This window comes from Ailuropoda melanoleuca, chromosome 4 (genome assembly GCF_002007445.2).
Source record: "Ailuropoda melanoleuca isolate Jingjing chromosome 4, ASM200744v2, whole genome shotgun sequence".
Lineage (NCBI taxonomy): Eukaryota > Metazoa > Chordata > Mammalia > Carnivora > Ursidae > Ailuropoda > Ailuropoda melanoleuca.
Genome location: NC_048221.1, coordinates 78,210,142 through 78,237,177, shown reverse-complemented (window position 1 = coordinate 78,237,177; position 27,036 = coordinate 78,210,142). Strand labels below are relative to the sequence as shown.

Below are 27,036 nucleotides of genomic sequence, written 5' to 3'. Positions count from 1 at the left end.
AGAGCGTTTATAGAGTTCAGTCTTCACCCCTCACCCTGGAGGTCTCAATGATGTTGGAATTTCCAGTATTCCTATCACATGTTTGGTTTTTCTTGTGGTATTGAAGCTCAAATGGAATATAAAGAAATAATACTCAGAAAACAGAGACAACATGCCTTTTAGGTCTTGGTTTTGGCGATATGTAAGAAATAAATTTTTGACATACTACCATAAAATTTTATTAATATATACTTCTAAAATGTATATACAGTAGTTCATTGTTCTTAAGACATACCTCCCCCTTTCCCCAATTTTGACATCACTGAAACTGGGCTTCATGTCATGTTGTACTTTAATCGAAAACTTGTTTTATTTCTCAGTGGTATATAGACTAATGGTGCCCCTTACATTTGATGGATTTTAGATTTGCTAAAATAATATATATGCACTTAACAGATTTAAATGTAGTAGTAGGGTAGCTGAAGACAATTCTAGCTGCCTAGTTCCCTGTATTACAAATTTCATTCCCAAATAACAAAGAATGCTAAGAAAAAAATAAAACTACACAAAAATCACTTAAAATAACTTGAAGTCAGAGAATGCCCAAATTTCAAAATAACTAAAAATAAAAAAAATAAAAGACAGAAGGATCAAATCCCAGTGAGTAATCTCTCATCTTCCTGCCCTCCTGCAAGGCTTTGTGGCATTAAAAGACAGGCTTTAAAAAACTGCAGGAAAGAGGAGAGAGGAGCTAGCAATTGGCCTAAGGTTGGTCTAAAATCACCTGCAAAAAGAGCAAGTCCATGCTAAATCTGAAATGAAAAAAGAATTTTGGGCCTATCACGGCATGGTCTGCAAGAGAAATGACTTAAAAATATATGCAATTTGTTTCCCTATTTTTTCTTTTTTATTATTTACTATTTTTATTTTTATTTTTTTTACTTTTTTTACTGGGTCATTGAAAAATGCAACTATTTCTTATATCCAAAATTGAGAAATGCTTTGAAAGACAGGCATCTGGCCCTTGGTTGAAACCCCTTCACTGATAAGGACAACTTTAAGTAAATGATTTCATGTGTAGCTAATGGCTTGGGAAAACAGACTAAGGGCATAATTCTTTTACAGATGGTTGATGAGCTCAAAGTACTTAAAATTAAGTCTGGTGAGAAAGCAAGTTTCAAAAAGAAATGTGGATGTGTCTTTTGACAAATTGAGGTACATGGAATCACACAGTTAAAAAAAGCTAAGTTTAAAAAACAAAAGCGAAGTTTTGATAGAATGTATATAGCCAAAAAAACCCCAAAAAACAAAAAAAACCCCCTCTATCTTGTATTAAAAGGGGCTGTGCCTATTCTAGACTTAAAATAACTTTTGAGCCTCCAACATTATACAGGCAAGAAGCACTGTAATACCCTTTACCAATGTGATCAGGAGAAAAAAGAAACTGGAAGGATACACTAAATATAAAGCTAAGAGCCACAGAGCACAATAGATTGTAGTGGTCAGACCAGGGCCTAATAGGGAACATATTTCCTACCCTTATAGAAGGATCTCTGAAGACAAAATTATTCCCATTCTGATTTCAAAACTGTGGATCAGGAACAGCTATGTGCCTAGCATCCTTCTCTTTTCTTTTTTAAAAAACTTATTTAAAATTTTTTTCCTTGGCTTTATTGAGATATAATTGACCTATAACATTGTATAAGTTTAAGGTGTATAACATGCTGATTTAATATATGTATATATTGAAAAGCGATTACCACAGTAAGGTTAATTAACACATTCATTACCTCACACCGTTACCTTTATGTTGTGTGTGTGTGTGTGTGTGTGTGTGTGTGTGTGTGTGGTGAGAAGTTGAAGATTTACCCTTTTAGCAACTTTCAAACTTTATGGATGCTTAAGGGAAGTCTTCAAACATTGGTGTGTAAGATGATGGATTGGGGTGAACTGTATTTTTGACTCCAGTTATTTGCTGACTTCCCTGAGAAAGAATTATGCATATTCACTATTTGCTGGGCCTCAAATTTGTAGTCCCTTCTATGGAAGGTATATGATTTTCCATCCCCCCTGATGTGGAATTTTTTCAATGAGGCTTTCTTTAGTTATGGAATGTAGAAACAGAGCTTAGAATAATAATAATGATAAAAAAAATGGCCTAGAGAGCAGAGAAGTGCTCACTTGTAGCTGACATATAACTGAGTAAATCTTCTTTTGTTGCAAGCCACTGAGGGTTGTTTGTTACTGCAGCAAAACAGCAAAAGTTGACTAACATGTATGATCAGATTTATGTTTTTGTAAGAACACTCTGGTTGACATGTGGGAAATGAATTGAGATAAAACAGTGAAATTGTAAAAAAGTGAGAAAACCATTTTAATATTCTGGGAGAGATGATGGTGCCTTGGGTTTGGGTAGGAGTAATGGAATCAAAGAATGGGAATAAACAGGACTGGGTGATTGATTATATGTGATGATATGAGAAATGTATCTGAAATTAATTTAGGTATTTGGTGTATTTGGTGTATCTGAAATTAATTTAGGTATTTGGTGGGAATAACTAGGTGGATAATGGTAAGATAACAAACAATAAAAGAACAGAAAAGGGACAGGAGAAGCAGTTGTAAACTTACAAAGACACAAATTTAATTCTAGTTATCTATGGGATATCTTAATGCAGAAGTTCAGTAAGAAGTTAAATACATAAGTTGAAATCAAAAAAGAGGTCTCAAAGATACACAGTTGGAATTCATTTAGATGGAGGTCATAGAAGTGGTTGAGACACCAAAGAAGAGAATATAGAATGAGAAGTTAAGATAGGCTATGAAAAGTTCCCCAAAACTCTAACATTGAAAGATCAATGGATCAGTGGCTCCCCAAAAGTGAATAGAGTAAAAGGAATAAGTGTTCTTTGGAGAAGTGGTTGATTGTAGGAAATGTACACCATGAGCCTGGAGTATTTTGTAGTTCCATGAAGTAATCACCAAGCTGGACATTAAAGCAACCAAATAAAGTAATATTGGATTATAATTCCCCAAAATAAAATAACCATAAGTCCATAGTAAAATGAAGGAAGGCAGGGAAGGGAAGGCAGGGAAGAAAGGAAGGAAGAAGAGGCAGGGAGAGAGGGAGAGAGAGAGAGAGAGAGAGAGAGAGAGGGAAAGAGGGAAAGAGGGAAAGAGAGGAAGAGAGGAAGAGCTCTCCTATGCAAAAGAACTCCAGATAATTTATGAAGGTACTCTGCCATCAAAGATATAGAACATAATTCCTCATCCCATAATTGTGGGCTATCCATAGTGTTTTCTTTCTAAAGATGGCAGGAAAGAATTAGAAAGAGGGAAAAATGAGTAACTTTATAATGCAGAAACTTGACAGATATTACTTAAGCCAGAGGGGAAGGTCAACATCAACAGCAGTAAGTCATACTGACATTATATTTAAAATAATGTGATTAAAATGTCACATAACCTCTGTAGTACTCCTTACAACACAGAACCTGAGTCTAATCATGAGAAAAACAACAGCAAAATTCCAGTAGAGAGGCATTCTAAATAAATATTCACCACTACTCCTCAAAACTGTCAAGGTCATCAAAAAAAGAAAGTCTGATAAACTCTCCTCAGGTAGTGGAGCCTAAGGAGGTGTGATGACCAAAATGTATGAAGTCTCTTGGATGAGACTCTGGAACCGAAGAAGGACATTTGGTAAAAATGAAGGAAATCTGAATAAAGTGTGAACTTTGGTTAATAATAATATATTAATATTGGTTCAATGATTGTAACAAATGTACCCTATTATTAGTGAGGGAAACTGGGTATGTGGTATATGGGAAATCTCAGTACTGTCTTTGCAACTATTACGTAAATCCAAAACCATTTATAAAAAAGTTATTTAAAAAAGTTACTCGAAGAGAAGCACATAGTGAGTAAGAAAGATTAAAACTAAGATATGGAAGCCAAATGAAGAGAGTGGTCCTGAAAGTAAAGTGATAAATTTTCTGCTAAAACTTATCAGTGATCAAGTAAGTTGAGAAAAGCTCGTTCATTAGATTTAGTAACATGTTCATTTATGACCTGAATCAGAGTAATTTCCATCGAGGTGTGGGAATGAAAGCAAGATTAGAGTAGAATGAAGAGCAAATGTAATTGGAAGCATCAAAGCATTTTGTGGAGACATTGTTAAGAAAGGTGGCAGGGAATTGGAGAAAGGACAGCAGGAGGGCTGGAAGATTCAGGAAAGATGAGCTTTTTCTTTTTGTAAACTTAAGATCGATGGAAAAGTACGTGAGAAGTATGCAATAAAAAGGCAAATGGTGAAAATATAGGACAGTGGAGGTTTACTAAATGGATTGATGAGGGATGGGATCAAGAGCACACTTGAACAGATTAGTTTCTTTAGGGGGCTAGGCGTGGTCTCCGTTATAGCCGTAGACAGGAAGGAAGAATAGATACTGAAAGATGCTAGTAGAGTTGATAACTCCAGGTTAAGAGAATGCCACTCTGTTATGGGTTGAATTGTATTTCCCACAAAAATGTTGAAGTCTTAACCTCCAGTCCTTGTGAATGAGACTTATTTGAACATAGGGGGTGGGCTCTAATGTCAGATGACTATGTCCTTGTAAATAGGGGACATTTGGATACAAAGACATACACACAAAAGGAATGTCATTTGAAGATGCACGCAGAGATTGAGGTGATGCCTCTACAAACTAAGGAACACTACAGATTGCCAGCAAACCACCACAGATTAGGAAAGAGGCATGGGGACAGATTGTCTCTCACAGCTCTCAAAGGAACCAGCCTTCACACACCTTGATCTCGGATTGCTGGCCTCTAGAACTGTGAGACAGGAAATTTCTGTTGTTACCCTACCCAGTTTGTGGTACTGTGTTATGGCAGCCTTAGCAGACAAATACATTGATGGTTTTTGTTTCTCTCTATGAAATATTTGACAAGAGCATCCTCTGGAAGTACAGGGAATAGGGATGGGTGTGGGAATGGAGTTGGAGTTTTAAAGGGAGAGGAGAGGGAATATAGGAAACTCAGTTTTGTAATTCTTTAATAATAAAATGTTTGAGTAAGACTTTAAACTAGTTCCAACTGATATTTCTTCTATGGATTGACTGGATTGTATAAAAGTCTCATGTTTTTATATCATTCTCACATTTATATCCCATTGGAACAATATAGTATTTAAACCAACGTGATGGTTAATTTTCTTGGCTAAGCTACAGTGTCCAAATATTTGGTCAAACACTATTTTACATGTTTCTGTGAAGGTGGTTTTTTCTTTCCTTTTATCTTTTTTTTTTGATAGATTAATACTTAAATTGTGGCTTTGAGTAAAGCAGAGAACTCTGCTTAATGTTGGTGGGCCTCAAATGATCAGTTGAAGGTCTTAGTAGAACAAAACCTGATCTCTCCTGAGAAAGAAATAATTATGTTTACAGTCTGCTTTTGGACTTTACCTACAACTCTTTCCTGGGTCTCCAGCCTGGTGGTCTACCCTGCAGATTTTGGACTTACCAAACCTCTACAGTGCTTAAATTGTGAGTCAGTTCTTTAAAATAAATCTCCTCTCTCCCAACCATTTGTAAACACATTTTTAAAATTCTTGAAGAAAATAATTTATACTAGATATAAAAATTCAAATAATACAGAGAAGTAAAAGCAAAGTGTAAAAACTACCCCAAATATCACACCCTTGTGTTAACCACTGTTACTGTTTTGATGAACATCTTTTTGGAAACTTCTCTTTTTTTTTTTTTTTTAAAGATTTTATTTATTTATTTGACAAGAGATAGAGACAGCCAGAGAGAGAGGGAACACAAGCAGGGGGAGTGGGAGAGGAAGAAGCAGGCCCACAGCAGAAGAGCCTGATGTGGGGCTCGATCCCACAACGCCGGGATCACGCCCTGAGCCGAAGGCAGACGCCCAACCACTGCCACCCAGGCGCCCTGAAACTTCTCTTTCTTAACACTTTTTATGGCTTATTTTTTTTTCTTTAGTCAACAATACGTCATGAGCTTCTTTTCTATGATAATACATAGAGGTAATTTAAAACGAAGCATAGCATTTCATGGACATATCGGTTCTCCCCAAGTTTTGATCGTGTATGCATGTGGGGCTATGAAATCCTACCCCTTAAAATTACATTTTCCTCTTATGTGATTTTTTTCGTCTGCTGAAGTCTCTTAAGNCGAAGCATAGCATTTCATGGACATATCGGTTCTCCCCAAGTTTTGATCGTGTATGCATGTGGGGCTACTATGAAATCCTACCCCTTAAAATTACATTTTCCTCTTATGTGATTTTTTTCGTCTGCTGAAGTCTCTTAAGTGGGATTTTTAGATAAGGTTATTTTTGAAGTGAGAAAACTCAGGGTCAGGAAGATTTTTCAGGTGTCACTAAAGAGTATAAGTTTGGTAGAACTCATAGCCAAGGTCTCTCAAGTTTTTCGTCTAGACTTCTAAGTAGTTTTTTTCTTAATACATGTCTCACTGGAAAAGTTCCATTTACCACAGCAAATTTATATAGTCTATTTAGGCCAAAGCTTTGACAGAGCTTCAAATTTTATTTAATCACCTACTAGAAGCGAGAGGTAAATCTGTTGGTGGAGCAGTTTCCCATAGCATTTTGTATTTATTTCAAAAGATGATAGAAATCCAGAAGGATTGCTTATAAGCCTCTTTTAGACTGAATGCATGTGGAGCTATTGGGTGGCTGCCGTTTGAACATTTTAATCTCAACGTACATGCAAACACAAAGATCTGATTATCAGTGCTTGCTGTTGGGAAGTAAAATTTTGTGAAACAATAACATTCATATGGAAAAAGGCCGTGGAGTCTGTAAGGAGAACAATTTACATATGTGGAACTAATAAATAAGTTTTCTGTCTTACTCAGAATTTTGATGGTGTTGACTAGCATATTTTGCATTTCATTCAACCAGATAGCATGTCTTAAAAATTTAATCTAGGGGCGCCTGGGTGGCACAGCGGTTAAGCTTCTGCTTTCGGCTCAGGGCGTGATCCCATCGTTATGGGATCGAGCCCCACATCGGGCTCCTCCTCTATGAGCCTGCTTCTTCCTCTCCCACTCCTCCTGCTTGTGTTCCCTCTCTCGCTGGCTGTCTCTATCTCTGTCAAATAAATAAATAAAATCTTTAAAATAAAAAAAAATTTTAATCTAAATACTTTAACTTCCTTTAATAAAATGAATGAATAACTCTGGTAAGGCTGAGTTACTTATATTAATCTATATTATTAACACAAAGGTATTGTTCTTTATTGTAATTGAGAGTTTAGTATTAATATATGTATTTCCCTTAGGAGATAAAACTAGAGTTGGTTTACAGGTTTGCACTATCCAATATGGTAGCCACTAGCCACATGTGCCTTTTTAAATTGAAACTAATTAAAATGTAAAATTGAGATTCTCAGTCACAACAGCTACATTTTAGGGCTCAGTAGCCCCACAGGGGCTAGTGGTTTCCACATTGGACAGCTGTTATGAAGCATTTCCGTTACTTCAGAAAATTCTATTGGACCAGGATATTCTAGGCTACAAGCAACCATTAAAAATTTCTTTATATTGGGCAACTAATCTTTGATAAAGCAGGAAAAAACATCCGGTGGAAAAAAGACAGTCTCTTCAATAANTTAATTAAAAAAAATTAAGCTGCTTTTGTTGAGGCTGTAGATGTTTACACATGTGATTAATCACTTTGAGATCAGGAAAATTTTTTTTAATTTCCCCAATTAATGCCATGTCTTTTTATGCTGCTTCTTTTTTTTTTTTTAAGATTTTATTTATTTATTCTACAGAGATAGAGACAGCCAGGGAGAGAGGGAACGCAAGCAGGGGGAATGGGAGAGGAAGAAGCAGACTCATAGCGGAGGAGCCTGATGTGGGGCTCGATCCCATAACGCCGGGATCACGCCCTGAGCCGAAGGCAGACGCTTAACCGCTGTGCCACCCAGGCGCCCCTCTACCTATGCTTCTTACCATTTTTCTCATTTATCTAACTAGCTTGTTCCCTTAAGCATGAATCTACAGTGAATACCCTTCAAATTCTGTGCCCCAGACCCCAAGAGTCCAGCATAATCACAGAAGAGGCTGAGCTCTTAAAATAGCATGGGAATCCAGAATCTGATTTCATGGGGTCCTTTCTAATTCTCTGTTATAGGGTTCTTTTCATGTGGCCTTTTATGGTTACCCTGTTTAAAATGTGGCTTATTTATGCAAGTATAAAAAACATTTTCTTCACCCTGGATTAGACATTTTAAATGGAAGATTAAACTCATAACTGGCATAGTCAAAAAAGATCCAAAAGTGTGAGTTTATCTGGAGGAGATTTTATTCCTAACTATAGATAATATAAACAACAGTGGGGTTCTAACTAGACCCTGTCACTCCCAATGCATGCAGGTAGACAGCTACTATCTTCTTTGTCCAAGATTGCATCTCCTTTATTTTCCTTTCTTATATAAAGAAAAAGATTCAGTTGTAGTGTTAAAGCCAATTTATGAATACTCTGTTCATAATTGAAAACAAAATTCAAAATGCCTTCTGAATTAGTTTAGAGAAGAGTTCATGTTTCATAGCTGACATGTTTTTGTCCTTCCTCTTCCCAAATTTTTTGTACAATGAAGTTACTCATACTAAATGTGTGAAGAGAAACAATTTTAATTCATTTATATACTTATATTTTGCTTTGGCCCAAATGAAAAAGAAGCCATTTGTCAGGGAATAAAAAAAGCAAGGAAATTAAAATAAGCTTGCAGTGTAAACAAGTAGTAATTAAAAAACTTCTTTGCTTGAGTTATTTGTACTTTTTTTTTAATGTTGAAATCCTCTTTCAGCTATTTTCATTCCTTTGTGGAGTTTTTCAGAAAGCAAGACTAAGAAAAGTATTAATGAATCTAAGTCAGAAGGCTCACCTTTTAGCGGGAACTGTTTTATTGTGTTGCCAGATTTATTTTCCAGTTTGAATTAGAGGCTACTAAAATGAATATTGATAGGGCCACTGATTGATTTTGCCAAAGTCATTTGCTAGAATTACTTTCTTTTTGGGACCTGAGCTTATTCCTTGCACAAGGTTCCAAGTGAAATTCGGGGAAGAATGAACATTTTTTTTTTTCATTCTAAACTGGTCTCTTTGCTTGCGGGAACAGGAGTTGGGTGTGCACAAATGGACGTTGATATCCCAGGATACTCTTTGCAATGCTCCACCTGCTGTAATGGAGAGAGTGTAGCCTTTGAAATTGTAGACTCGTTTCGCTTTTACTGGCTGTTCAACCTGGAAATATAATTTTCTTTCTCTCTTTTGTCTCTAAAATAGGGATAGTATATTTACCTTGTAGGCCTGTAAGAAGATTGTGCATAATAAATAGAACTTCCACATCCAAATGGCATCTGGCCAATAGCGTGTGCTCAGTAAAAAAAAATGTCACTATTCTTAAAGATATTGACTTTATACAGAAACATTGATCCTATAGCAGAACAAAAGATTACATTTTGCCCCAAATATTTATTTTTAAAAATTTATTTATTCTTTCTTAAAAATTTCATTATGGTGGCAGGAAAAATATTTAAAGCACACAAAACATCATTTTTCATTGTCCTTTCCCTAGTATCTGAAGCTAATATTTGAAGCTGGGAAGAATAATTAGTGACTTGATGCATCAGGATGCTATCTATACACTTATTGTGGAAATCATCAATTTGCTAATTTAAATGAGATCCTGTTTAGTGATTATAATCATTCTTACATGAAAATATTGACTGATTCTAGGTCCTGGCTGACAAGTGAAATTGAGGCACATTAATATTAATTGATGATCACTGAAGATTGAATCAAAAGTACTGGAATATTAATATAAATGATTAAAGTTGAACAAAGTATAAATTGGATACTAATTAATGTATTGGTCATTTAAACTTTTAACTATTAGCTTTTAGCTATGTTATAGCTCTTTGAGAAATATGTTTTGAGTACAGATCAACAATTTTGGAACAACTATGCATATATAGTGTAATTGAAAAATTAAGTAAGTGGCTGGTGGATGCTTGATCTCTGTTGGAGTGGGGACTGTAGACAAGCAATGGGCAAAAGGCTGGAATGCTGCAGGTAGTAATAGATGAGAAGTGCAGACATCAGAATGAACTTCTGTTTTGTTTACTGTAGATACTTATGGACAGGTATCATAGACATGTGTACGTACATAGTTTAGTATACACATATTTATTTCCTAATTATCAGCCCTAGAAGCAATGACACTCCATCACTAATGAGCACACTCTGTGCCCAGACCTTGGTTTCAAATACCATTCTACAATAAAAGGAATCAGAGCTCCTTGGAGCAATGGTTGATTCTAGAGATGGAAAAGGGATACGTAAGATGAACCCGGAGCATCTTATAATGCCAGAAAGTAAGAAATGATGAAAAAATGAAGCAAAATAAATGAACAAACAGAAAACCAATACCACACTATGTTAAAGGGTCACAGGAGCCAACTGAAAGAGCTCCCAAAGGCCAGAGCTAAAAAAAAAATTGAGCAAATAAAGTAGTATTGCATTATATCCCAAAGTATAAAATAAATATCCCTAAGTCTATACTGATGTAAATAAAAGATTGAATTAATAAATGAATGAGTGAATAAATAAATAAAAAATAAATAAGGGAAAATTGACAAATCTCTAGGCAAGAATTCCAAGCAGTTATGTAGGTAACTCTGCCTTAAGATGTGGAGCTTACCTTGTCAGGTTATAAGCATGGGCTATGCTTAGTGACTTCCTCCCAAGGGTACAACAAGGAAGTATGGGGGAGAGTAACTTCATAGTAGAAAAACGTGACCTTATCCAGGTACTCAAGGTCAACATCAACACTGTTAAATCATGATGATAGTATGTACTCTTGATATGATGTGATATAAATGACACTTTACCTCTTCTTTATCTTTGTGACCTTCCTCCCCCCAAATGCATAACCCCAGTATAGGAGAAAAACATCAGTCAAATCCAAATAGAGCAACAGTCTACAAAATACTCAGTAGCATTCTTCAGAACTATCAAAGTCATCAAAAACTAAGTTTGAGAGATTGTTTCAGTCTACAGGAGCTTAAAGAGACATGATGACTAAGTGTAATAAGGTATCCTGGAACAGAAAAGGGTATTAGGCAAAAACTAAGGAAATATGAAAAAAAGGACTTTAGCTAATGATAATAAATGGATTTAATTAATAATAATGTATCAGAGTTAGGTCACTACCACCCAGCCATATCAGATAACTGGTGGCCAGATGAAGGCTGTAACTTGTATACTTGAACTGATAAATTTTAATTGATGTAAGGCATTTTGTGATTTTTTTCTTAAAGTACCTTATTTTCTTCAGATTTTTTCAAGTTTTAAAAAGATGAATCTTTGTTAGGTTCTAAATAATTTAAAATAAATCATAATGATCTTTTTGGGTTTTTTTGTGAGTTTTAATTCTGCAAAATGGATGAAAAAGTATCTTAAAAACCCAAACATTTTAGTAACTTTCTTTTCCTGGTTTTTTTTTTTAATTGTTAATTATGTTGCATATATTTTTTTAAAGATTTTATTTATTTATTCGACAGAGATAGAGACAGCCAGCGAGAGAGGGAACACAAGCAGGGGGAGTGGGAGAGGAAGAANCTTGTATACTTGAACTGATAAATTTTAATTGATGTAAGGCATTTTGTGATTTTTTTCTTAAAGTACCTTATTTTCTTCAGATTTTTTCAAGTTTTAAAAAGATGAATCTTTGTTAGGTTCTAAATAATTTAAAATAAATCATAATGATCTTTTTGGGTTTTTTTGTGAGTTTTTAATTCTGCAAAATGGATGAAAAAGTATCTTAAAAACCCAAACATTTTAGTAACTTTCTTTTCCTGTTTTTTTTTTAATTGTTAATTATGTTACATATTTTTGCAAGTTAAACACAGACTGAATGTTTACATCCACCCTGCCCCCAAATTCTCAGGTTGAAATCTAACCCCACTGTGATGATATTTGGAAGTGGTGAGGTCTTTGGGAGGTGTTTAGGTCACGAGGGTGGTGCCTTCATAAAGGGAGTTAGTGCCCTTACAAAAGAGATCCCAGAGAACTGCCTTACCCCTTACACCCTGTGAGGGCACAGGAAGATGGCAGTAGTCTGTGAACTAGGAAATGATTTCTCACCAGACATCAAATATGCCGGTACCTGGATCTTGGGCTTCTCACCATCCAGAACTAGGAGAAATAAATTTCTGTTGTTTATAAGGCACCTAGCTTATAGTATTCTGTTATAAAGGCCTAAATAGACTGGCACCAGCTATCTAGATGTTCCATTTCAAATTTTTTCCAGCCAATAAATCTTATTCTTTATGTTTTACCTTATTTTGGCATTATTTAAAATACTCGTTTATTTTAATTAGCCTAAATTTGCTCTATATCAAATAGTGCAGTTAGAAGGAATCCAGCTGCACTATTGAAGTAAAAATCCCGAGTTCAAGAAAATTTATGAAACATATATAATGCTAGGCTTTTGATATGGCACAGTGAACAAGACAGTCCCTTTTCTCATGAACCTTCCATTCTAATTGAGAATAAGTCTTTCAAAAGCCAATTACACATTAAGGTAAGTTTTGTGGGTTAGAAAGACTGGATGTCAAAGGAACTTAACAACTGAGGGTGAGGATGGGGGCAGAATCTAAGCCAGTCTACAGAATCTATCCTTAAGGAAGGAAGCAGTGATACTTCATCTGAGGATGACAGGCATTAACTAGGTCAGTGGTTCTCACCAGGGTGTTTGAGGAATTTGTGGGAGTGTATTAGGTTGTCACAATAATGGGTATCAATACTAGCATTTAGGGTGTGGGTTCAAAGATGATAGATGTGCTGCAATGTGAGGGATGGTCCCACACCACAAAAATGAACTCCTTCTCTGTGTAACTTTGTAATAGCCCACTGGACATTTTATGGAGGTTGTATAGTTTGTTTTCTGGAATACCATATTACGTCATCTTGTTTACTTGGATCATCTGTAATTTGTCTTGACTTGTCATCCCTATTTTAATTAAGTGCATTTTGCTTTTTCTCTCATCAGGTATAAATAAGTCCACTTGACTTACCCTAAACCGGATTTTTATTTGAGTGTCCACCCTTATCGTCCCTCTTTTGTTTTCCATACTGTCCCTACAAGTGACCTTTGAAGTTTAAACTTACTCATCAATGGCAGGATTAAGTATCAGCCTAGGTCATCATGACTTCCAATAAGACAACACTCAAGCATTTACATATAGAAATATGTAATATTTTATTATAAATTATTTTCCTTTTGTTTTTCCTTCATATTTGGCCTGGGGCATAGATGATATATTGAACTTTTAAAATTCATATGTGCAAGAAACTTTATATGACTTTTATTTGAGTACAGCAATGGGGACATAAAAATACTTTCTATATAAAAGAAAGATTAGATCTGATAGAGTTTAGATTTGTCACTATAACCAGGGTTGCTTCTAACATTTAGTGTGTGGGAGCCAGGGATGTTGAATACCTTGCCATACATGGGACAGTTCTGCACATTAAGGCAAAATCCTGCATCCCACAAGAATATTAAAAATGTCATTGGTCATTCATGTATGTCCTATGGTTTCTGTTCAGGCATATTATACTTGCACATTGTCTCCTCATGACAATCTATACTTTGCTTTGGTATATTACTCCTATTTCAATTAATTTTGCTCTTTTTAATAATTTGTGTTATTATACTTTCCTTTTTTTTTTTTTTAAAGATTTTATTTATTTATTTGACAGAGATAGAGACAGCCAGTGAGAGGGAACACAAGCAGGGGGAGTGGGAGAGGAAGAAGCAGGCTCATAGCGGAGGAGCCTGATGTGGGGCTCGATCCCAGAATGGCGGGATCACGCCCTGAGCCGAAGGCAGACGCCTAACCGCTGTGCCACCCAGGCGCCCCTATTATGCTCTTTCCTTAATCATACACAATTAAATCCATTGTTATAACTTATTCTACCACTAGATTCTTACTGGTACCCATGTGTTTTCATTTTTCCATTCTTCACTGTACAGAATAACTTTGATTTTCTTAGGTTCNATGCTCTTTCCTTAATCATATACAATTAAATCCATTGTTATAACTTATTCTACCACTAGATTTTATTCTTACTCTTACTGGTACCCATGTGTTTTCATTTTTCCATTCTTCACTGTACAGAATAACTTTGATTTTCTTAGGTTCAAACTTACTAATTGAAATAAGTTTAAGCATCTGAGAGTACTTCATTATGTCTTCTAGTGGACATGCACATGCATTTCTATATATTGAAATATCTTTTTTATTTTTATTTTTTTAAAGATTTTATTTATTTGAGAGAAAGTGAGTGAGAGACGGAGGGATCACAGGATGGGGGAGTGTCAGAGGGAGAAGCAGACTCCCTGCTGAGCGGGGAGCCTGAGATGGGGCTCGACCCTGGGACTCCAGGATCATGACCTGAGCTGAAGGCAGATGCTTAACCCGACTGAGCCACCCAGGTGCCCCTGAAATAATTTTTTTTGTTGATTTATTTGTACTTTATATTAATGTCTTTTCTGACTAGCATATTTTTGAAATAAAAATATACATTTTATGTTAAAAATGTCTCAATGTCTGGTGATAAGAACCAAAATATCTTAGTGAATACTTCGGAACCTCAAATGAAAGAAAGAGCAAGTTGTTCAGTTTGTCTGAATTCAAAGAACTTAAAAAGTCAACTACTACAAACAATTCAAGAAATCAAAAAAGTTATATCTCCTAATCCAGAGTTTCCCTCGTCCATCTTAGGTTGTCTGAGGCCCAATCCTCAGCTCTGTATCATTGATAAAAAAGGTCATGTCTCCATGTCATATATAACAATTTATGGCCGTCCCTGACCCAACAGGAAATTCTGATGTCTGCTACCCTACTAAGAGAGAAAATCACTTTAGCAATGGCTACCTGGACGGAATTATAGCAAGTCATCTTTAGCCCAATGAAGCAGAATGTACGTGTGTGCATTAATATACAACATGTTGCAAGAGCCCTTATTTCATTTGCCCTGTAGAGTAAAGTTAGATTTGGAAAGGACCTTTGTATTCATACTGTCTCTCTATCTTGCATACGAGAAGTTGGAAGCTCAGCAAGGAAACCAGTTTTCCTGATTTACGAAAAGCTTAAACTTCTTATGCTTATTGGAACCCACAGAAGTTTAAATTCCAATACTCTTTGGCAGTTTTAATAGGTTAAGTGGAGATGGAAGGAGACATCTTTATAAGTTATACCTAATTTGGAATTGTCATATATTTTGCTAATGGTTTTGTTTGCTTTCTTATGCATGTTTAAAAATCTCTGAATACGCAGGTACCCAGTGTGTAACAGATAAACTTAGACCCAGTTGGTTTAAAAAGTATGTGAATTGAGGGGTAGCAGTGATACAAATACTTTCAAACTCTTCATTGTTTTTTTCTTGTGATTGTGATGCTATCTTTTGATTTCTTTAGAGGATACTCCAATGTCTTTGGATAAGTTGCATTTTCTTCTCTACAGGTTACTTTTATGGATCTTAAGATGCTTTAAATGTATTATTAATAAGTAGCACAATTCAATATTTATGTGTCTTTCACATTATACAAGTCAGAGTGCATATTCTTTTGTATTTTCAGTTTTATAGGAAACAATTTTAATTTTTCCACTTCACTTATCCTTTCTCAACTGCCCATTGAAAGTTCAGCCATTCTATTAAGCTTCATTCAATTTTCTATTACAAATTTCACTCTTCTTCAAAACCCTTCCTCCAAAGTCCATCATTTCTCATGTTATTGCTCTTTCTACAGACACTCATCAATTTGAAAGCTGCTATATTATGAATTTTGGCCGCCTGATCTTTCCAACTTATATATCACATCTGGTCCATTTCTAGTTATAATTGCGTCTGACCCTGCTGACTTTTCAACAGTCTGGGTAAAAAGAAATCTTGTATTAGTTTCATAAAAATGGCTTTGTTTTGTTTTTTTCTCATTAATAGTTACCTACAAAGTACATAATCATTTCTTATGGACTTTTAATGACGAAACAGTTTTTAGAATTCTGGGTGATTTTTGATAGCATATATAATGAAAATCTGGAAATTAATCTGGTTAAATTTAGAATGTTTTTCGATTAATACCTCATTTTTATCTTTTGGTGGTAATGGCGATGGTGAGGACTTTTTTTTTCTCATACTGTATAAGCTACATTAATTTCTGAACAGCAGTCTTATTTTTTTGAAAGGTTTTAAAATATTTACTAATATATGTTCATTGTAGTGAAAGTAAGAAACAGAGAAAAACAAAACTAAGAAATAGCTTCCCTTCCAAATAAATAAGTTATTAAATTTTGAAGTATAATCTTCCAAAATTTTATGGGCATAGATATTTTTCTTTAGAAAATTAGATTATATTGTGAAGAACAGTCTTAATTTATAAATATTTCAGTATTTGAATTTGTAGCATAGGTATTGCTTAAATTTCTAAGATGGAAATGACATTAAATGAGTCAGTGAGGAACTCAATTAGGTACTAAGTGTATGGTGTTAATATGAGGTTAGAATCTATGGCAACTCCATTATGTTTCAAGGTGTCAAAAAGGAAGGCTCACTATTTATTGGTGTCTTTGGTCTTAATGTAATCTGAAGTGAAACAATACGTAGAAAAGGTGAGATTTCTAGAGAAGATGGACTGTGTGCCTGTATGTCTGGCTATGCAGGCTTGAGCTAAATCCTTTGAAAGTGGCATGTAGGAAAGTCTGTGGTGGTAATAGCATCATAGGAGAAGGTATTGGGGAAATGGATAGAGTTGATATGTTTGTTCTGTATTAATAGGTCTTTTTGGTTTATTGAAAGGGACATGCTCACCTTTTTCAGTATAAACAATCCTATGTATCAATCTTATTAATATTGGAATTCCTTAGTTCTGAAGAGCACTTTGTTCACACATAGCATTCATTACGGCAATCTAAATTGGTTTATATCATTTGCTTAGATTCTACTGATTAAGGAAATTATTGTAAAACCTCATAAAATATGAAGATCCTGTTCTTTTCTATTAAAGATGTATGGAGAACAGAGGGAATGAACATGATCAAGCATTTCTCAAGTATGTAAATTCTTTTTCCATAGTATCATAAATAACTATATATATTTTTATTTTCATATTGTCATCTGATGTTTATTATATTATTTGAGTAAATTCATGGTGATGTTGTTTATGAATGCTTTTTAAAAATTATAATTCCAGTATAGTTAACATATAGGCTATATTAGTTTCGGCGTACAATATGGTGATTCAACAATTCCATACATCACCCCGTGCTCATCATGACAAGTGCACTCCTTAATCCCCATCACCTATTTCACCCATCCCCCTACCCACATCCCCTCTGGTAACCATCGGTTTGTTCTCTGTAATTCAGAGTCCATTTCTTGATGTGTCTCTCTCTCTTTTTTCTCCATTACTCATTTGTTTTGTGTCTTAAATTCCACATGTGAGTGAATTCATATGGTATTTGTCTTTCTCTGACTTATTTTACTTAGCATAATCCCTTTAGCTCCATCCATGCTACTGCACATGGCAAGATCTCATTCTTTTTTTATGGGTGAATAATAATCCTCTGTGTGTGTGTGTGTGTGTGTGTGTACTGTTTTATCCATTCATCTATTGATAGACACTTGGGCTGCTTTCATAATTTGGCTATTGCAGATAATGCTGCAATAAACATAGGGTTGCATGTATCCCTTTGGATTAATGTTTTTGTATTCTTTGGGTAAATACCCAGCAGCATGATTTCTGGATCATAGGGTAGTTCTAGTTTTAATTTTTAGGGACCTCTATACTGTTTTCCAGAGTGGCTGCACCAGTTTGCATTCTCACAAGGTACTCCTTTCCTCCACATCCTGGTCAACACCTTTTTTCTTGTATTTTTGATTTTAGCCATTCTGTCAGGTGTGAGTTGATATCTCATTGTGGTTTTGATTTGCATTTTCCTGTTGATGAATAATGTTGAACATATTTTCATGTTCCTATTGGCCATCTTTGTGTCTTCTTTGGAGAAATGTCTGTTCATTTCTTCTGCCATTTTTTTAATTGATTGTTTTTTAGGTGTCCACTAATTAATTCCTAAAAACTGTGTGAGAAAAATTCTCCTATTAGCAGATTTAGCCAGTTCTTTTACTAAATAAGAGTGGAGCTAACATGAGTCAAAATCCAGTTTCTAAAATCATCTCTATATGATTCTACACAGTTGTAGTTAAATATCTCATGACAACTTAATAGATGTAACTCTAGGGTGCTGATTGACAGAAATGAACTTAATTTCTACGTGGTATTTACCTTCTAATTGTTCAACAGTTTGTCAGTAATGTTCTTTACAAATGGCAGGATTTCTAGAAGAAGCTGCATACCTCAATGTAGATTAGCTACCAGAATGTTTCAGCTAAAATGGTTCTGAAATATTTAAAGATAAGAAAATATTTTAAGAAATTCATCATAAAATTAGAAAGTATCAATAAGTAACAAATGCATCAAAATAATAGTGAAAATAGAAAATTGTTTAGAGGAAAATGCATTAGAAGTATAAAACAAACCATTCCTTCCCTTGTTTTAATGTTTGAAAATCAGGAAATATTTCCTGCTTTATTTTAATATCTGCAAGGGAAAAATGGACTATATCACTAATGTATTTGTACCATTTTCATGATTAATGGAATTTGATTTTTCAAGAGAATACCAATTACTGAGATCTGTAAGGTCCTCAAATGGCCATGGCTTTCCTGTCTGTTCTTTAAGGTCATTGAATTTCCTGGCACCTTGGATCTCCTGTCCTGAGTACTTCCTGAGTACCTTGTAGTTGTCAACTCAGGGCAGATTTCATATCCCCAAACTTTGCCTTGAATAAAGTAGGTCCGAATCCTTCAGATTAGATGACTAGTTTTGTAATCTTAAAAGATGTCTGAAAGAAGAGGAAGTCCTCAAAGTCAGGAGAGGGTCTAGAAAAATTCTTACGCTTTCACAGTCTTTAAACTTGTAGACAACATAGGTAAGATTTATTTGAGAATATATCATTAATAGGTGTTGTTTAATGGTCACACTGCATGCATTTATTTCCTCAAATAATTGGTGAGGTAAAGATTTTATAGAAGAGGAGACTGAGACTCAAAGTAGTTGAGCACTCTATTCATGGTTTCACAGCTAGAAAGTAGCAGGATTGGGGTCAAATCCAGACTGAGCTAAATTTAAAGCCTGTGTATATTTCCATGTACCTCTATTTATGAAGCGAGGAGGTATGCAAATTGGAACAGTGAATGTTCAGAAGGGGGTTAATGACGCATATTATCAAAATAAAGGAACCTTTCTCTTTGGAGACTAGATTGACCTGAATGCGTGTGAACCATTGTAACTATAAAGGTATGGTTAAATAAAAGCATGGGTTTGTGTGAAGATCCTTAGAGACCAGCACATCTGCCGAGAAGGCTTTGGTTCACGAGTCAATGATGTTTCTAGGCTGAAGCAGAGAGAGATACCATAACGTGACCGTCTGACACCCAGATTGTTTTATTCTAGAAAATGTGGTCTAATTTGTCTCATTTTCCCTAATACTTCCTACCTTCTGTAAAGTGACTTTGGCCTTCACAAATAAAACAGACATCAATGCTTTGAAGGTGTCACTATGAAAAACTCTTTTCTTCAGACTTTCCATCCACCAAAAGGCTTATTATTCTAATTACACAATTGTACAATAGAAATTCTTCTGCAGAGATGGATAGAAGTGTTTAGAGGTAGACAAGCTATTTTTTTTTTTAATGTGAGACAGAAACTAAGACAGTTCCAAAAAAGAAGTTGACTCACAGGTTCACCTTCTGGTAATTGCACAGTCAGCATCTAGCTCTGCCACGCAGACGGAGAGCACAATTCATCTTGTTGATGCTAGTTCTGCCTTGAAACTTCTGCTTGTGCTTTGAGATGAGCCTTACTGGCCAGATAGCAATTGAGTTAAATGAATTCAATTTGTTTCTCACTCTGTAGGCCTTACCTAATTTCATTCTCTGCAGAGAGGGAATTCTGGTAGGGGTATTTTTGTAGCTTCACCAAAATGTTTGGCAGGAGAAATTTCCATCCCTATACCGAGGAAGAAGGTCAAAAGGACAATGGTCAGTTATGTTCAGAAGAGATTAATGACTACACACTTGGTTTGGTGCAGAACAAATTCTCTCACTGAGTGCGTACCAAGATAAGAGGGTAAGCAGAACCTATCTCCTTTTGTGCATATCTGGAATAAGAATTAGGACATTATGTATAGTCTTTAATAAAGAATGATTTGCAAATAACTCAACTCTTCAGAGGTATTGATTAACTTAGAACCCACTTGCCCAGAATGCTTGTAGGTTCAGTTTTATTCCAAATAATAAACATTTGAAACCAAAAGAATAAATTGCTTTGAGAATGCAACAGAATTTTTAGGGGTACAGGCATTTTCCTATATATTATACATGGCTGGTGTCTCCCAGAATTAAAAAGTACATTTCTTGGAATCTCTAGACTGTAATTTCTCTGTTCATTTTCCCATTTTACCCTGATTTGCGTTTTTAATATGTCAGGGATCAAATTGGATTTAGTTGAACTTACTACTGGAGCAATATAAAATAGATAGGTGAATGCTGATTGTGTATTTTCTTTTCCTTAAATATTTATTGCATCTCTGCCTTAGCTTCCCGGACTGGGTGCCTATGTACCCTGGTACACTGCAGTAAATTCACAGGGGTGCCTCGGCATATTTTAGAACTTTGAAGGAAACAGCAGTATTCAACATCTGTTGGATATTTCATGAACTACTGAAACACGGTAGTTCACAGTTTTAACTTTAGCTTGTACTCACTTTAAATAATTATGTCCTATCTTTGTAAACCAGTAGTTGCTGTGGTAAAAAAGAAGCACCTTGGGGGAAATCACTGTGAAGCAGTATTGGAGGAGGTCATCGAGAATTTGTGACTCCTAGTTGAGCCATGAGCCGGACCCAGGCAATTGGAGGCTCCTCAGCCTATCCCCTGTCCTTTGAATGGACATTCCATCCAGCATTCTCACACTAGGAGCTGTTTTAAAGAGAGAGCCTTTTAAAGAGAGAGTGAAGCGTTTGTGGAGACCATATGGACGGTACATGTGACTAAATGCAGTTAAGGTCCCTACATAAAATGTTAAGATTCTGGTGGGCGGGGGCGCCTGGGTGGCACAGCGGTTAAGTGTCTGCCTTCGGCTCAGGGTGTGATCCCAGCGATATGGGATCGAGCCCCACATCAGGCTCTTCTGCTATGAGCCTGCTTCTTCCTCTCCCACTCCCCCTGCTTGTGTTCCCTCTCTCGCTGGCTGTCTCTATCTCTGTCGAATAAATAAGTAAAAATCTTAAAAGAAAANTCTTAAAAAAAAAAAAAGATTCTGGTGGGCGGTTGCGGAGATCTACTTGTATGGAGGCTGTTGAAGACAAGCCTCATTAAGCTCCCTTGCTTATTAGACCTGACCCCTACCCATCTGCAGTGATCTGCCTCTTTCCGTGCTCTTGCCTTGTCCTCCATGTGTGGGGGCAAGTCTGTGAACCAGCAAGCAGCAAATGAAGGTGGTAGAGTCTGATCTGACTTCAGAGTTTGAGAAGCTGTGTAATGCCCATGCAGTGCCCACCTCACACTGGTAAATGTGGAAATACTGTTTTTTTTCTTTTTTTATATTTTCTTTTTTTAATAATTTTTTGTTATATTAGTCACCATACAGTACATCCCCAGTTCTTGATGCAATGTTCCATGATTCATTACTTGCAATAACACCCAGTGTGCCATGCAATATGTGCCCTCCTTAATGGAAATACTGGTTTTTTAAGTTTGAAGTTACATGTGTTATTTTTTCAAATGTCTACTAAATTGTTAGTACATAAACTCTTGTTAAGTCCTCTGGACCTAACCTAAATAAATGGAATGGTTAGGTAATTCTTTTGTTCTAGTGGTGCCATAAAATTACTGGGGCATGAAGAGTGCTGTGAATCAAGCAAGTTAGGGGTCCTCAATGCCAACAATATGCTGACAGATGGGATCAAAATTTCTTATTGATGAAAAATAGTTTGGAGTCTTGGCTTCGTATTAGCCTTTTTAGCATCATCTTTTCTTATAAGAGTAAAAATTCATTTTAATATTCTAATCAAAGACTGAATTGGGAAATTATACTCTACTTGGCTTTAAATGATATTTAACTGATGAGGAGTGATGCAATGTCAGGTATGTAATAAGCATTCAAAATATTTGTGGAATGAATTAACAAAAGTGTATGAATTATTTCTAATCACAAAATAATTGTTCCAAATTATCATCAAACTCTTTTCAGTTGCCATTAGAGTGGCTTTTATAATCAGAATATCCCAAAGAATGTAGGCATTGTCCAAGTAACTGAGTTCAAACAAACAACCAACCTGTGTTCTCCATGTGTCTTTAGCATATTGTTTTGATGATGAAGAAATAAGCGCCTTGTGTACGTCTTCACCTTATGCCCAAAGAAGTGATACTTTATGTCTGTGGAAAAGTGCCGGTTTCATCTGTTCTTTTCCAAGAGGGAACAATATGAAATATGCATTAAAAATAAAAAGTATTGCATACAAGGGATCAAAATGCAAATTACTCAGAGAGAAGTAAATTAAATGGGAAAAGTTTCACCACCCAAAAGTACGTCCCATTAATAATTTTTTTGATGGTTAGACTCTAAGATGGCCCCCAGGGATCTCCGCCCCCTGGTGTTTATGTCCTTCTGTATTCTCCAACCATTGAGGGGGAGCCACATCTGTGACTAGCTTCTGAACAGCACAATACGGCAAAGGTGATGGGATGTTAATTTTGTGATACTTTTACTTAAGATTGTAACTTCTGTCTTGCTTGCAGACTCTCAAAAGATTTTTCTCCCTTGCTGGCTTTGATGAAGTAAGCTGTTGTATGGAGAGTCCCAAGTGGAAGGAATTAAGTGACCTCTTGCCCACAGTCAACAAGGAACTGAGTCCTAGAAACAGCCACGTGAACTTGGAAACGGATCCTACCCCAAGGAGCTTCAGGTAAGATCCCAGCCCTGACTGACAAACTGATTGCAGCTTTGTAAAAGACAGAGACGCCAACGGCCTGGACAAGCCAAGCCAAGATTCCCAACCCACAGAAACTGTGAGTTAATAAATGTGTGGTTTGAAACTGCTAGGCTTGTGACAATATTACTATATAGTAAAACAGAACTAATGTGTATTCTTCCAGGAATATTCAAAGTGAATCACATTATACAGATTCTAGCATTTTGCCTTTGTTATTCTTTGAGGAAGGGTGCATTTTAATGTAAAGTAACAAAAAAGAAGTAAGGAAGTTCTTAGGAAATATGCCATTTTCCCATTTTTTTTGGTATTTTGGACAGCAATACTATTTACTAGTGGTATGAGAGAGAATGAGCTTTCACTTTGCTCTCTGATCACACACTGGCCTCTAAATTCTCCTTCTTCCACGTTTCTTGCTACGAGTGTATCTAATTAATGATTTGCATCTGGGAGAGATTTTGCAACCCCCACTCCCAACCCAGGTAGAGACATAGGTAATGTTTGGAGATATTTTTGGTTGTTAAAACTTGGATGGAGGGAGAGGGTGATACTGGTATCTAGTGGGTATAGGCCAGGGATACTGCTTACCATTCTGTAGTGCTGAGGACAATGTCACCCCCCCACCCCCCAGGAAATAATTATTTGACTCAACATATCAGTCATGCTCAGGTAGAGAAATGCTGATCTAAATCATATTCTTCAACAATGCATATTAATAATAAGGTAATTTATTTGTTTTTATCTTTTTAGAAAGATGTATTTATTTCAGAGAGAAAGTGCTGGAGCAGGAGGGGAAGAGGGAGAGGGAGAGAGAATCCCAAGCAGACTCTGGGCTGAGGGCACGTCCCACATGGGGTTCGATCTCACGACCCTGAGATCACGACCTGAGCTGAAACCAAGAGTTGAACACTTCACTGACTGTGCCACCCAGGCACCCCAATAATAATTAAAAAAATTTTTTTAAGTAGGCTCCATGACCAATGTGGGGCTTGAACTCACAATTTTAGGATCAAGAGTTGCCTGCTCTGGGGTGCCTCGGTGGCGCAGTCGTTAAGCGTACTGCCTTCGGCTCAGGGCGTGATCCCAGGGTTCTGGGATCGAGCCCCACATTGGGCTCCTCTGCTGGGAACCTGCTTCTTCCTCTCCCACTCCCCCTGACTGTGTTCCCTCTGTTGCTGGCTGTCTCTCTGTCAAATAAATAAATAAAATCTTAAAAAAAAAAAAAGAGTTGCATGCTCTGCTGACTGAGCTAGTTAGGGACCCCAACAATAAAGAAATACTTTTAATCTTCAGTTGTTCAGCTCTTGAATTTGTTTGTGGTTAGCTACAGGTTTTGATGGGAAGAAAATAGAATTACATATCAGGGCCCCTAAAACACCATCAAGAAGTGACCAAAAGACCAGAGAAAAAGCATGAGGAAAGATGTCAAGGAAACCAGCATGAAAGTGTGCATAAGAGGGAGAGGCCATTATGATTAACTGCTTTCCAGAGGTCGAATGAGGTAGGACCAGAAAATAATTTTTCAGATTTAACATCTATGACTTCCCTAATGACCTTCAGGGACATCTGGATTAGAAGCTGAAACCAGAACACATTATCTCGGGGGAGCAAATGAATATTGAAGAAATGGAAACAGTCAGACGGTCTCTGTGTCTGGTTGTTAAGGGGAAACATGAGAGCAGATGATAGCTAGGGGGAGGGGAACGGGAAAGAGGAAAGGATGAACAAGTGGGTGTTAATACACTGAGGGGCTAGTAGACAGGGGATGTCTGAGGAAGAGTCACAAAAGGGGACACGTATGACGTAAGGGCCCTGAGGAGGTTGAAGGGAGAGAATCCAGAGCACAAGCGAAAGCATCGAATTTGCCCAGGAGAAGTGATTTCTCTTCTCTTCGGAGTGAGGAGGTGTGGGGAAAAAGCAAGCAGATGCAAATGGATTTGTATAGCAGAGGCCTCCCGGAGATGTGGAGATGTGGGGAGGAGGCAGAGGCAGCTGCTGCAGCTCTCCCTTGACAGCTTCTTCTCTGAGGAGCCGAACTTAACCCTGGTGCCATTTCCTGAGACCTCAGAGGGATGAGGTGGATGGAGTAGGAAGACTAAAGCACTGTGAAAGTTTGAAATAAAAATCCAGTGGGGAAGAGTCGATGAGGGGCCATTCCATTAGCCTTGCTCTCCTNGTGTGGTTTGAAACTGCTAGGCTTGTGACAATATTACTATATAGTAAAACAGAACTAATGTGTATTCTTCCAGGAATATTCAAAGTGAATCACATTATACAGATTCTAGCATTTTGCCTTTGTTATTCTTTGAGGAAGGGTGCATTTTAATGTAAAGTAACAAAAAAGAAGTAAGGAAGTTCTTAGGAAATATGCCATTTTCCCATTTTTTTTGGTATTTTGGACAGCAATACTATTTACTAGTGGTATGAGAGAGAATGAGCTTTCACTTTGCTCTCTGATCACACACTGGCCTCTAAATTCTCCTTCTTCCACTTTTCTTGCTACGAGTGTATCTAATTAATGATTTGCATCTGGGAGAGATTTTGCAACCCCCACTCCCAACCCAGGTAGAGACATAGGTAATGTTTGGAGATATTTTTGGTTGTTAAAACTTGGATGGAGGGAGAGGGTGATACTGGTATCTAGTGGGTATAGGCCAGGGATACTGCTTACCATTCTGTAGTGCTGAGGACAACGTCACCCCCCCACCCCCCAGGAAATAATTATTTGACTCAACATATCAGTCATGCTCAGGTAGAGAAATGCTGATCTAAATCATATTCTTCAACAATGCATATTAATAATAAGGTAATTTATTTGTTTTTATCTTTTTAGAAAGATGTATTTATTTCAGAGAGAAAGTGCTGGAGCAGGAGGGGAAGAGGGAGAGGGAGAGAGAATCCCAAGCAGACTCTGGGCTGAGGGCACGTCCCACATGGGGTTCGATCTCACGACCCTGAGATCACGACCTGAGCTGAAACCAAGAGTTGAACACTTCACTGACTGTGCCACCCAGGCACCCCAATAATAATTAAAAAATTTTTTTTAAGTAGGCTCCATGACCAATGTGGGGCTTGAACTCACAATTTTAGGATCAAGAGTTGCCTGCTCTGGGGTGCCTCGGTGGCGCAGTCGTTAAGCGTACTGCCTTCGGCTCAGGGCGTGATCCCAGGGTTCTGGGATCGAGCCCCACATTGGGCTCCTCTGCTGGGAACCTGCTTCTTCCTCTCCCACTCCCCCTGACTGTGTTCCCTCTGTTGCTGGCTGTCTCTCTGTCAAATAAATAAATAAAATCTTAAAAAAAAAAGAGTTGCATGCTCCGATGACTGAGCTAGTTAGGGACCCCAACAATAAAGAAATACTTTTAATCTTCAGTTGTTCAGCTCTTGAATTTGTTTGTGGTTAGCTACAGGTTTTGATGGGAAGAAAATAGAATTACATATCAGGGCCCCTAAAACACCATCAAGAAGTGACCAAAAGACCAGAGAAAAAGCATGAGGAAAGATGTCAAGGAAACCAGCATGAAAGTGTGCATAAGAGGGAGAGGCCATTATGATTAACTGCTTTCCAGAGGTCGAATGAGGTAGGACCAGAAAATAATTTTTCAGATTTAACATCTATGACTTCCCTAATGACCTTCAGGGACATCTGGATTAGAAGCTGAAACCAGAACACATTATCTCGGGGGAGCAAATGAATATTGAAGAAATGGAAACAGTCAGACGGTCTCTGTGTCTGGTTGTTAAGGGGAAACATGAGAGCAGATGATAGCTAGGGGGAGGGGAACGGGAAAGAGGAAAGGATGAACAAGTGGGTGTTAATACACTGAGGGGCTAGTAGACAGGGGATGTCTGAGGAAGAGTCACAAAAGGGGACACGTATGAC

At 36.8% G+C, this 27,036-nt stretch overlaps 1 long non-coding RNA gene across 1 annotated transcript in view; it reads left to right on the top strand.

Moving 5' to 3' along the window:
* The window catches only part of LOC117801967, a 155,669-nt gene extending 132,551 nt beyond the window's left edge, over positions 1-23,118 (top strand). Inside the window, exon 3 of the long non-coding RNA XR_004624885.1 lies at positions 22,963-23,118. This is a non-coding gene — a long non-coding RNA (uncharacterized LOC117801967). The remainder of the gene's footprint in view (positions 1-22,962) is intronic.
* Positions 23,119-27,036: the final 3,918 nt, after the last annotated feature.